The sequence below is a fragment of the Dendrobates tinctorius genome, unplaced genomic scaffold (genome assembly GCF_039654945.1).
Source record: "Dendrobates tinctorius isolate UK_male_01 unplaced genomic scaffold, ASM3965494v1 ptg000008l, whole genome shotgun sequence".
Lineage (NCBI taxonomy): Eukaryota > Metazoa > Chordata > Amphibia > Anura > Dendrobatidae > Dendrobates > Dendrobates tinctorius.
In genome coordinates this window covers 17,515,412-17,527,672 of record NW_027361676.1, presented here as the reverse complement: position 1 = coordinate 17,527,672, position 12,261 = coordinate 17,515,412, and the positions used below count along the sequence as shown (strand labels likewise).

At 45.3% G+C, this 12,261-nt stretch overlaps 1 protein-coding gene across 3 annotated transcripts in view; it reads right to left on the bottom strand.

Annotated features, from left to right (window-relative positions):
- Window positions 1–6,203, bottom strand: part of LOC141090646 (uncharacterized) — a 149,856-nt gene extending 143,653 nt beyond the window's left edge. For 2 of the 3 annotated variants that reach the window (XR_012232418.1, XM_073576400.1), the window contains exon 1: window positions 6,146–6,203. The gene's annotated coding sequence lies outside the window, so the exon portion shown is untranslated. The remainder of the gene's footprint in view (window positions 1–6,145) is intronic. The other variant, XM_073576401.1, reaches the window with a different exon arrangement.
- Window positions 6,204–12,261: the final 6,058 nt, after the last annotated feature.

Here is a 12,261-nt window from a genome sequence, read left to right as displayed (position 1 = left end):
GAAGAACCCAGGTACAGTTCTTGTTAAGCCCAGAAGTGGCAGGCCAAGAAAAATATCAGAAAGGCAGAGAAGAAGAATGATGAGAACAGTCAAGGACAATCCACAGACCACCTCCAAAGACCTGCAGCATCATCTTGCAGCAGATGGTGTCACTGTGCATCGGTCAACAATACAGCGCACTTTGCACAAGGAGAAGCTGTATGGGAGAGTGATGCGAAAGAAGCCATTTCTGCAAGCACGCCACAAACAGAGTCGCCTGAGGTATGCAAAAGCACATTTGGACAAACCAGTTACATTTTGGAAGAAGGTCCTGTGGACTGATGAAACAAAGATTGAGTTGTTTGGTCATACAAAAAGGTCGTTATGCATGGAGGCTAAAAAACACAGCATTCCAAGAAAAACAATTGCTACCCACAGTAAAATTTATTGGAGGTTCCATCATGCTTTGGGGCTGTGTGGCCAATGCCAGCACCGGGAATATTGTTAAAGTTGAGGGTCGCATGGATTCAACTCAGTATCAGCAGATTCTTGACAATAATGTGCAAGAATCAGTGACGAAGTTGAAGTTACGCAGGGGATGGATATTTCAGCAAGACAATGATCCAAAACACCGCTCCAAATCTACTCAGGCATTCATGCAGAGGAACAATTACAATGTTCTGGAATGGCCATCCCAGTGCCCAGACCTGAATACCATTGAACATCTGTGGGATGATTTGAAGCGGGCTGTCCATGCTCGGCGACCATCAAACTTAACTGAACTGGAATTGTTTTGTAAACAGGAATGGTCACAAATACCTTCATCCAGAATCTCATTAATAGCTACAGGAAGCGACTAGAGGCTGTTATTTTTGCAAAAGGAGGATCTACGAAATATTAATGTCACTTTTATGTTGAGGTGCCCATACTTTTGCACCAGTCAAATTTTGTTTAAATGCAGATTGCACATTTTCTGTTAGTACAATAAACCTCATTTGAATACAGAAATATAACTGAGTCCATCAGTTATTAGATATATGAAACTGAAATAGCTGTTGCAAAAAACAAAATTGTTATAAAGAAAAAAGGTTAACATTAATAGGGGTGCCCAAACTTTAACATATGACTGTATATATATATATATATATATATATACACACACACAGTGCCTACAAGTAGTATTCAACCCCCTGCAGATTTAGCAGGTTTACACATTCGGAATTAACTTGGCATTGTGACATTTGGACTGTAGATCAGCCTGGAAGTGTGAAATGCACTGCAGCAAAAAAGAATGTTATTTCTTCGTTTAATTTTTTTTTAAATTGTGAAAAGTTTATTCAGAGGGTCATTTATTATTCAACCCCTCAAACCACCAGAATTCTGTTTGGTTCCCCTAAAGTATTAAGAAGTATTTCAGGCACAAAGAACAATGAGCTTCACATGTTTGGATTAATTATCTCTTTTTCCAGCCTTTTCTGACTATTTAAGACCCTCCCCAAACTTGTGAACAGCACTCATACATGGTCAACATGGGAAAGACAAAGGAGCATTCCAAGGCCATCAGAGACAAGATCGTGGAGGGTCACAAGGCTGGCAAGGGGTACAAAACCCTTTCCAAGAAGTTGGGCCTACCTGTCTCCACTGTTGGGAGCATCATCCGGAAGTGGAAGGCTTATGGAAACTCCTGTTAGCCTTCCACGGCCTGGACAGCCTTTGAAAGTTTCCTCCCGTGCCGAGGGCAGGCTTGTCCGAAGAGTCAAGGCTAACCCAAGGACAACAAGGAAGGAGCTCCGGGAAGATCTCATGGCAGTGTGGACATTGGTTTCAGTCAATACCATAAGTAACGTACTCCACCGCAATGGTCTCCGTTCCAGACGAGCCTGTAAGGTACCTTTACTTTCAAAGCGTCATGTCAAGGCTCGTCTACAGTTTGCTCATGATCACTTGGAGGACTCTGAGACAGACTGGTTCAAGGTTCTCTGGTCTGATGAGACCAAGATCGAGATCTTTGGTGCCAACCACACACGTGACGTTTGGAGACTGGATGGCACTGCATACGACCCCAAGAATACCATCCCTACAGTCAAGCATGGTGGTGGCAGCATCATGCTGTGAGGCTGTTTCTCAGCCAAGGGGCCTGGCCATCTGGTCCGCATCCATGGGAAGATGGATAGCACGGCCTACCTGGAAATTTTGGCCAAGAACCTCCGCTCCTCCATCAAGGATCTTAAGATGGGTCGTCATTTCATCTTCCAACAAGACAACAACCCAAAGCATACAGCCAAGAAAACTAAGGCCTGGTTCAAGAGGCAAAAACTCAAGGTGTTGGAGTGGCCTAGTCAGTCTCCTGACCTTAACCCAATTGAAAACTTGTGGAAGGAGCTCAAGATTAAAGTCCACATGAGACACCCAAAGAACCTAGATAACTTGGAGAAGATCTGCATGGAGGAGTGGGCCAAGATAACTCCAGAGACCTGTGCCGGCCTGATCAGGTCTTATAAAAGACGATTATTAGCTGTAATTGCAAACAAGGGTTATTCCACAAAATATTAAACCTAGGGGTTGAATAATAATTGACCCACACTTTTATGTTTAAAATTTATTAAAATTTAACTGAGCAACATAACTTTTTGGTTTGTAAGATTTATGCATCTGTTAATAAATCCTGCTCTTGTGTGAAGTTTGAAGGCTCTAACTTATTTGCATCTTATCAAACCTGCTAAATCTGCAGGGGGTTGAATACTACTTGTAGGCACGGTACACATACATACACACACACACGCTATACTAGCTATATACACACACACACGTCATTTTGACACATTATATATATTTCATAGTTCTACATAGCAGAATAGCCGATAAATCAATTGCCGACTACTGTAAAATCAATACAAAACCAGACATGGTTTACATACAGTAAACCATTTCATTTATTTTTTATATGTCTTTGACTAATAATTAGATTAGGGTTTGTGTGTAAAATTTGGGATGTCTAGGTGTTAAATTAAGGTGTTAATTCATTGAAAAAAAAAAGCCTGGGCATCTATAAGGCTGGTTTCAGATTTGCGCTTTTTACATGCAGCGCACGGCGCCGCTAAGCCCCGCCCCCTGCTCGCCCCATCCGGTCATCGCTTCCCACTATCGCACACGGCTGCATGCGATCTGCGCACCCTATCTTTAGCATAGGGTGCGCAAACCGTGCGCTAGTAGGATATTGGCGTGCGCTGCGCACTTTAGAAGGTGCGCAAAATGCAACATGGTGCGTTTCAGCGGTGGCCTGACTGACCAGCGGAGAGGTATGTATATTGCTGCTTTTTTGTTTTATTTTTTTTACAGGACCATTGTTTTTTTTTATGGATTAGCAGAGGAATAAATTTGGTCAAAAACTTGGTGTCTTTATTTCATTAGAAGAATTTTTAATTAATGTCTGGTTTTTTAACCCTTTACTAGTCTAGGGTTAATAATGGATAGGTGTATTATTGACACCTCTCCATTATTAATCCGGCGTAATGTCACCTTCCAATAGTAACGTGACATTAATCCATTAGCCACAGGGCAATGGGAATAGAGAGACTAAGGGTCCCGTTACATTTAGCGATGCACCAGCGATCCCGACAACGATCATGATCGCTGGTGCATCGCTAAATGGTCGCTAGTGAGCTGTCAAACAGGCAGATCCCACCAGCGACGCAGCAACGATCCAGTGATGCTCAGCGGTCGCCACTCCCTATCAGACGGCAGCAATGATGACTACTTCCAGCTGCGTCCATGAGTCGCTAGTCGGCGCCAGCGAGACACCAACGAGAAGAAAATGGCCCAGGACGTTCGAGCGCGATCAGCGATATCCAGCAGGGGGGCCGGTCGGAGGTGTCACATGTAGCGAGATCGCTAGCGATATCGCTGTTGTGTCACAAAATCAGTGACGCTTTAGCGATCTCGCGATGTGTAAAAGGCCCTTAAGTGCTAGAAAAGGTCCATGTTATAGATGCGCCTTTTCTGAGGTGTCTGGGGGCAGATTTTTGTAGCCAGGGGGGCCCTAAAACAATGGTCCCTCTCAAGGCTATTAATATCTGCCCTCACTCACTGGCTTTCCCTCTCTAGTTGAGAATTTACCACGGGAGCCCACGCATTTTTTTTTTTCAACGAATTAACCCCTTAATTTAACACCTACACGTCCCAAATTTTACACACAAACCCTCATCTAATTATTAGTCAAAGACATAAAAAAAATAAATGAAATCGTTTACTGTATGTAAACCATGTGTCATTTCATGTCGGGTTTGGGAATGATTTTACAGAAGCCGGCAATTGATTTAGTGGTTATTCTGCTATGTAGAACTCTATGAAATATAAATATACATGTGTCTCAATGACATATATATATATATGTCTATATCTATTCTTTGGTTTCTTTATTAAACATGTCTGTGTGATTTTACTGTATCGCTAAATGAATTGCCGGCTTTTGTTAAAGGACACCGGTGCGCATTTCTAACAAGTCACACGTCAAGTCAATGTGTAATCTGTGTTTTTCTTGCCCCCATGGACTTGCATTGGCGTATTTTGGCCGTAATACGTTGACATTATCTCGGTTATCTCGGCCCGTAAAATACAGCCGAGAAATACACGGCTGATGGGAGCTGCCCCCTAGAGAAACATTGGTCTGTGTGCAATGCGTGGTTTTTACGCCTCTCACTCGTCTGTATTCTTCTCTAGTGTGACGCTGGCCAAATAAACATACACAACTCGCACACGCCAAAAGGAAAATAAAAAACGATGCCACAAAAGTTTATTTGCGTGTTCACACATCATGAATTCAGTTTTTGCGCACCATGATAGCTGTAAAATCAAAACTCAAAAATACATTGAGGAACTTTTTTTTCCCCACCGCTACAAATTTTTCCCATTCTTCTGAACACTACGTTGTGAAAGGTGTCACTGCTAAGTAAAATTTGCCCTACAAAAAAAAAAAAAAAGCTGTCAAGTGGTTAGGTTGATGCAAAAATGAAAAAGTTAAAGGCTATCGGAAGAAAGAACAAAGATTGGGAAAATATGAAAACTTAAAATCGGAGTGAAGTAAGAAATCTATTTTTATATACAGTATACACATTAAAGATAGTTTTTGGCAGTGCTGTGCAAGTGGAGCAAGGTGTGAAATATAGACACTAGTGATGAGTGAACGTGTTGGGATAAGGTGTTACATGAGCATGCACCGGTGCTAACCGAGTGTCTTCACCATGCTCGAGAAGTATGCTTGAGTCCCCGCGGCTGCATGGCTCGTACACATGCAGGAATTACCTAACAAACAGGCCATCATTCCTGCATGTGTTGCGGCTGTCGAGCAGACATAAGTCATGCAGCCGCGGGGACTTGAACATATTTTTCGAGCACGCCGGAGTCACTCTGTCGGCACCGGAGCATGCTCAGATAACACCTTATCCCAGCACGTCCACTTATCACTAGTAGACACGACGAAGACCCAACAAGCCTATAGTTCCCAGACAGATTTAGAAACGCTGCAATACTTCCGAGAAGAGCATTCCTGGCGGTAACTGTAGAGTGAGGCTCTGACTGGTCACGCGCCCCGGTCCGACACCGAGTCGCTGCCTGTGGTTTGGGCAGCGTGCGACAGGTTCCCGTTACAGAACCTAGCAGTAATGTGGGCTCAATGGCGGATGGCTCCGATTCTGGTGTACGCGGGAAGGGTCAAAGAGGAAACCAGCCTAAAGTAACGCTGAGGCACCCCTTCTTGGCGCGCGTCCTCGTAGACATGGTAGGTAGGGCACGGTATCCGGTTGTTTTATGCGCTACAGATGTAGCAAATGTCGTCACCGTACTGATAACTTGTCACAGGTCTCACCTCAGCCTAGGGGGCTACACAGCGACTGTGGCACAGGGCGCGACAGGTCACCGTGGCCAGGCTACTGCCCAATACAACTACATGGGGGCACTGTGACCTCTACAGGACCACCAAAGTCAGGCTAGGGAACTACCGCAGGCACTGCCAGTGTGACCGATGCCACAACCACCACTGCCATCTTCATGGGGCAATTACCATAGTATAACCCTATGGGGGCGCTGCAGCCCAGGGGGGCACAGCCGGTCATACACCCCCCACCCACACCGATACCAGCCTGAACTCACAGCAATCCCCTAAACTTACTGTGCAGCCGCTGCAGCTTCCGCGGAAGACCATGACAGTCTCCTCAACCCACCACTTCAAAATAGGGGTGACCACACAGCTTTATATGGAAGACGTAACACAATGACAATAGCTTTGAACATATGTTAAGAAAAGTTAGTGAGGTGTCTAGTTATATTAGCACTACATTTGTTTGTTTGTCACATTACTTATTAGTGCTGGAGGAAAGTTTTTTATTTCCGCTTTATTGTCCCCCATTTACTAGATGGAACAGTCTACAAATAAAAGCAGGGCGGCTCTGGTGTTTTTCCAGTGTCGTCCAGCAGATGGCAGGCGAACACTTGTTTGTGCTCTGTGAAGTCTGCGGACGGTAAACTTTCTGTATAGAGGGGGTGCAGAGGGCAGCCGGCCACCACAGCCAGTCACCCGGATGTGGAATAGCGGCGCCTGCCGTGTGTGTGAGCTGTGTTTGTCAGTACCGGGTCACTTGTGGCTGGTATGTGACCATCTGCTGACACTCAGTGTAGTTATGGGGGAGGGGAGGATGACCACAGCCTGGCACAGAGGCAGCAGGAGTCATGTGACCTCCCAGTGGTGTACTAACTTATTACGCTACATAATGGGACACACGTGACATGGTGTCCCTTTATATAGTTTGGGGATGTACTAAAAAGAGTAAAGAAAAGGTATAAAAAAGAATGCACATAACTTGTTTAAGTCCAAAACTATAGCGAGGCGTTACAGGTTTCTTTATATAAAAAAAAAAAAGAAAGACTATAGCGCGGCGTTACAGGTTTCTTACAGGGAAATAAACACACATTACATACAAATGAATATATAATATTCCATGTACTTAGGTATGGAATGAACATGAAATATATGTAGATAATAGAGGAATGATCACATATCCCATATAAACGGGTAGATTATATTCCCTGTGCTTTATAGGTGGGGAATGAACACAAATGTATGTACCAAACCAAAAGGAGGAGGACAAAAATGGCTTTGGAGGAATATATTAAGTATTAACAAAATGGGGAGAACCCCATGAAAATCCCTCTCTATCAAACCATAAGGCTAAGTTCACACGTAGCGTAATTCTCGCAGAAGTTACTGTGGGAATTCCGGAATTCCATTCCGCGGGAAAACCGCATTTTAAATTCCCGTGATTTTCCCGCAGAAAAGCTAGCGATTTGCAAGCGTAATTAGATTGCTGAATGTTAGCGTTTTCCAAGCGATCTGTAGCATCACTTGGAGAACTGATTGACAGGTTGGTCACACTCATCAAACACAGTGTTTGACGAGTGTGACCAACTTTTTACTATTGAGGCTGCCTATGCAGCATCAGTAATAAAAGATAGGATGTAAAAAATAATTTAAAAAATCGGGTTATACTCACCTTCCGATGTCCCGCGCACTGTCCCCAGGCCTCCGCGATGCTCCGGCAGGTCCTGTTCCCAGTGATGCGTTGCGGCAATGACCTTTGATGATGTCGCGGTCTCGCGAGACCGGTGTCACGAGACTGCAACGTCATCAAAGGTCATTGGCGCAATGCATCACTGTGAACGGGACCTGCCGCATGTATCGCTGGAGCCTGGGGACGCTGCGCGGGACATCGGAAGGTGAGTATAACCCGATTTTTTATTTTAATTCTATTTTCTACAGGGATTTGGTACCCACAGCCCAGAGGACAGTCTCCTCTCCTCCGGACCGTGGGTACCATCCGCAAATGTTCTGCTTACTTTTCGCATGGTGAGCACAGCCACATGCGGAAAGTAAGCGGAACAATGCATTCCTATGGGTGCAGAATCTCAGCGATTCCGCAAAATAATGAGCATGCTGCGGATTTTTCCGCGATGCGATTTCTCAAGGCACTCACCTTGAGAAAGACACCTAGCGGTGTCGGAACGCGTGGGTCCTTGTATACCGCGGTGGCTGCTGGCACAATACACAGACGCTGGGGCGACCTTTGACTGGACTTACTGACTGTGCCTTTGGGTGATGTATTTTATGCCTGTTTGGGATCTGCATTTGCCATACATCACTAGCCCTCCTCCACTTTTTTTTGGGCTACTGACTTTATTCTATGGGGAGTTACATCTGTTATTCATATTCCTCATATTAGATATATTTTTCAAGCATTACAGGGCTCCTTTCAGGAAGGTTTGATTGATATTCTGGGTTATGTGCTATGCACTTTACATGTTGGTATAGGATCTTATTGAACTGGCCAGTCATCAGTGTGTTTTTTTTCGTCTCCATCATATTGTCTGTATTATATGTTATGATATTGAGAACGTTATTATTCGATATTGGTGCCTTTACATTCTGCAGCCAGCGGTCTACATGTTGATCAGATTTTTTTAATTGTTTTTATGTGTGGTGTTTTTTGCTGCTTCCTTGCTGCTTTTTGTATTTCATAATAAAAATTATATTTTTATAAATACTTGGTTTTGGCGTGGTGATCCCACATTTATGCATAGTCCCTTTCTCTTTTTTGTACAAGGGAAAATGCACAGCATTGCGGAATCCCAATCGCTCGTTTAAAATCGCCGCAAAAACGCGAAAAAATCGCAACGTGTGAACACAGCCTTTAACTTATCTTTAATTAATAATTATATTAAAATGTTTAAGTGTATTTATTTATTTTACTCATTTATATAGCGTTATTAATTCCACAGCGCTTTACAGACATTAATGGCACTGTCCCCGATGGGGCTCACAATCTATATTAAGTGTATAAAACTTGTCTCTAATCTGCCTCAAATTTATTATTCCTTTATTATTACTTGTATGGGTTCATTTGATGACACTCCTGCATGCCATCACCTATGTAGCAGAATAGTACAATCAAAACTTATAGCATAGATTCCTCCAACATGTTTCACCGCAAGTGCGGGGTCATCAGGGGATGGGACACTGGCACAAATGGCTGCCAGCCAAGCACCATCTATATAGCCTTTGTGTATAGTTCACAATGTGTGCCATTGTAACAGAGTGCAGGAAATGACCTCAATCATACTATTGCCAAAAAGCACTGTCAAAGCAATCGCATTGCATCATAGCTTAGTAAAAGAGGCATAGTGATACGCTGAAATAAAATGCGTCTTACCCTGTAGTCATAGAAATGCCTTCCTACAGAGGGGTCCGCTCTCCCTGATGCTCCAATCAGTAGGAGCTTGTCATAAAAACTGTCACACTGACGGTGTCTAGCCCTCTGACTGGATCGTCACAGTGGCCGCGTCATCCTGATGTATAGCTCACTGATTGGATTCCATTACGGCTATGTTTTGTCCCTAATTATTATTATTATTATTATGCATTTATATAGCGCCATTTATTACATGGCGCTTTACATGTGAAAAGGGGAAATATAGACAAGTATAATAAACATGTGTAAGACAAGGGACACACAAGTACATAAGGAGAGGGGGCCCTGCCCGCGAGAGCTCACAGTCTACAGGGATGGGTGAGGATACAGTAGGAGAGGGTAGAGCAGGTCGTGCGGTGGTTCAGTAGACCGAGGATCATTGCAGGCTGTAGGCTTGTCGGAACAGGTGGGTCTTCAGGTTCTTCTTGAAGTTTTCCGTTGATGGTGAGAGTCTGATGTGTTGCGGTAGAGAGTTCCAGAGTATGGGGGAAGCACGGGAGAAGTCTTGTATGTGGTTGTGGGAAGAAGAGATAAGGGGGGAGTAGAGAAGGAGATCTTGAGATGATCGAAGGTTGCGTGCGGGTAGATACCTAGAGGCCATGTCACAGATGTATGGAGGAGACAGGTTGTGGATGGCTTTGTATGTCATGGTTAGGGTTTTGAATTGGAGCCTCTGGGCCATAGGAAGCCAGTGAAGGGCCTGGCATAGGGGGGAGGCTGGGAAATAGCGGGGAGACAGGTGGATTAGTCGGGCAGCATAGTGTAGGATGGACTGGAGTGGAGCCAGAGTGCTAGAGGGGAGGCCAGAGAGTAGGAGGTTGCAGTAGTCGAGGCGGGAGATGATAAGAGCATGCACTAGTGTTTTTGTGGTTTCGTGCTTGAGGAATGAGTGGATCCGGGAAATATTTTTGAGTTTGAGGCGGCAGGAGGAGGCGAGGGCTTGGATATGTGGTTTGAAAGAGAGAGCAGAGTCGAGGATCACCCCAAGGCACCGAGCGTGCGGAACTGGGGAAAGAAAGCAGCCATTGACATTGATGGATAGGTCTAGTGGAGGGGTAGAGTGAGATTGGGGAAAGATGATGAATTCTGTTTTGTCCATGTTCAGTTTGAGAAAACGAGTAGAGAAGAAGGCTGAGATAGCAGACAGACATTGTGGGATTTCAGTCAGTAAGGAGGCGAGGTTGGGTCCAGATAGGTAGATCTGTGTGTCATCGACATAGAGGCGATACTGCAAACCGTAGGATTCTATGAGCTGTCCCAAGCCAAAGGTGTAGATGGAGAATAGAAGGGGTCCTAGGACAGAGCCTTGAGGAACACCAACAGACAGGGGGCGAGGTGAGGAGGTGGTGTGTGAGAGGAAGACACTAAATGTTCGGTCTGTTAGATATGATGAGATCCAGGATAGGGCAAAGTCTGTGATGCCAAGAGATGAGAGAGGCTGTAGCAGGAGGGAATGGTCTATGGTCTCGAAGGCAGAGGACAGGTCCAGGAGAAGGAGGACAGAGTAGTGTCACTTGCTCTTGGCAGTTAGTAAGTCTTTAGTGACTTTAGTTAGGGCATTTTCAGTTGAGTGATGCGGTCGGAAGCCAGATTGTAACCAAAGAGGGAACAGAAGGAGAGGTGGGAGGACAGTTCAAGATATACATGCTGTTCCAGTAGTTGTGACGCGTAAGGGAGAAGAGATATCGGGCGATAGACACAGAGGATGGATCAAGGGAGGGTTTTTTGAGAATGGGTGTGATTGAGGCATGTTTGAAGGATGAGGGAAAGACACCATTTGTAAGTGAAAGGTTGAAGAGGTGTGTTAGAGATGGGATGAAGACTGTGACCAAGTTAGGGATGAGGTGAGACGGGAGTGGGTCGAGGGCACAAGTGGTGAGGTGTGATCTTGACAGAAGGGTGGAGAGCTGATCTTCTGTTATGGTGGAGAAGCTGGCTTTTGCATAACAGGGCTGAGCGGCTAAGAGGGGCATTGGGGGCTGCGGACCAAAGTCTTGTCTGATCTTGTCAATCTTCTGCTTAAAGAAGGAGGCAAAGTCTTCAGCAGAAATGAGAGGAGGGGGAGGAGGTGCTGTGGGACGGAGTAGAGAATTGAAAGTGTTGAAGAGTTGTTTAGGGTTGTGAGACAGGGAGGATATGAGAGATGCGAAGTAAGTTTGTTTAGCGGCAGAGAGCGTGTACTTAAAGCTGGCAAGGGACTGCTTGTATTTGCTGAAGTGCTCAGTAGAATGGGTTCTCTTCCATCTCCGCTCAGTGGCCCTGGAAACCCGTCTCAGTTCTTTGGTCAGGCTGGTCAGCCAGGGCTGCCTGTTGATTGTACGAGTTTTGCTCTGCGTGAGGGGGGCAGCTGAATCAAGTGTTGCTATTATTGTGGTGTTATAAAAAGTGGCAGCAGCATCTGTGTCATGAAGGGAAGCTATGTCTGTAAGAGGGAGAAGGGACTCAGAAAGTGATTGTAAATTGAGGTGTTTGAGATTCCTGCGAGGGTGAGCGAGTTTATGGAGCAGGGGTTGCGCCGTAGGAGAGAAGGAAGAGAATGTCAGTAGGTTGTGGTCAGACAGGGGGAGGGGTGAGTTATTGATATTAGTGAGGGAACAGAGACGGGTGAAGATAAGGTCCAACGTGTGACCATCTTTGTGAGTGGCCGCAGAGGACCATTGAGTGAGGCCGAGGGAAGCCATGAGCGATAGAAGTTTAGAGGCAGCTGAGGTGGAAGTGTCAATGGGGATGTTGAAGTCGCCCATGATGATGGTGGGGATGTCAGCAGAGAGGAAATGGAGTAGCCAGGTGGTGAAGTAGTCGAGAAAGGTGGAGATGGCTAGTTCTGGGGGGTGGTAGATGACAGCCTGTTGGAGGGGGAATAGATGCGGACGGAGTGCACCTCGAACGAGGGAAGAGTAGCGGAGGGTGGCAAAGGAATTGGGGTAAAGGAGCAGGTATCGGAGAGGAGCAAGCCAACTCCTCTACCACATTTGTTGTTGGGGCG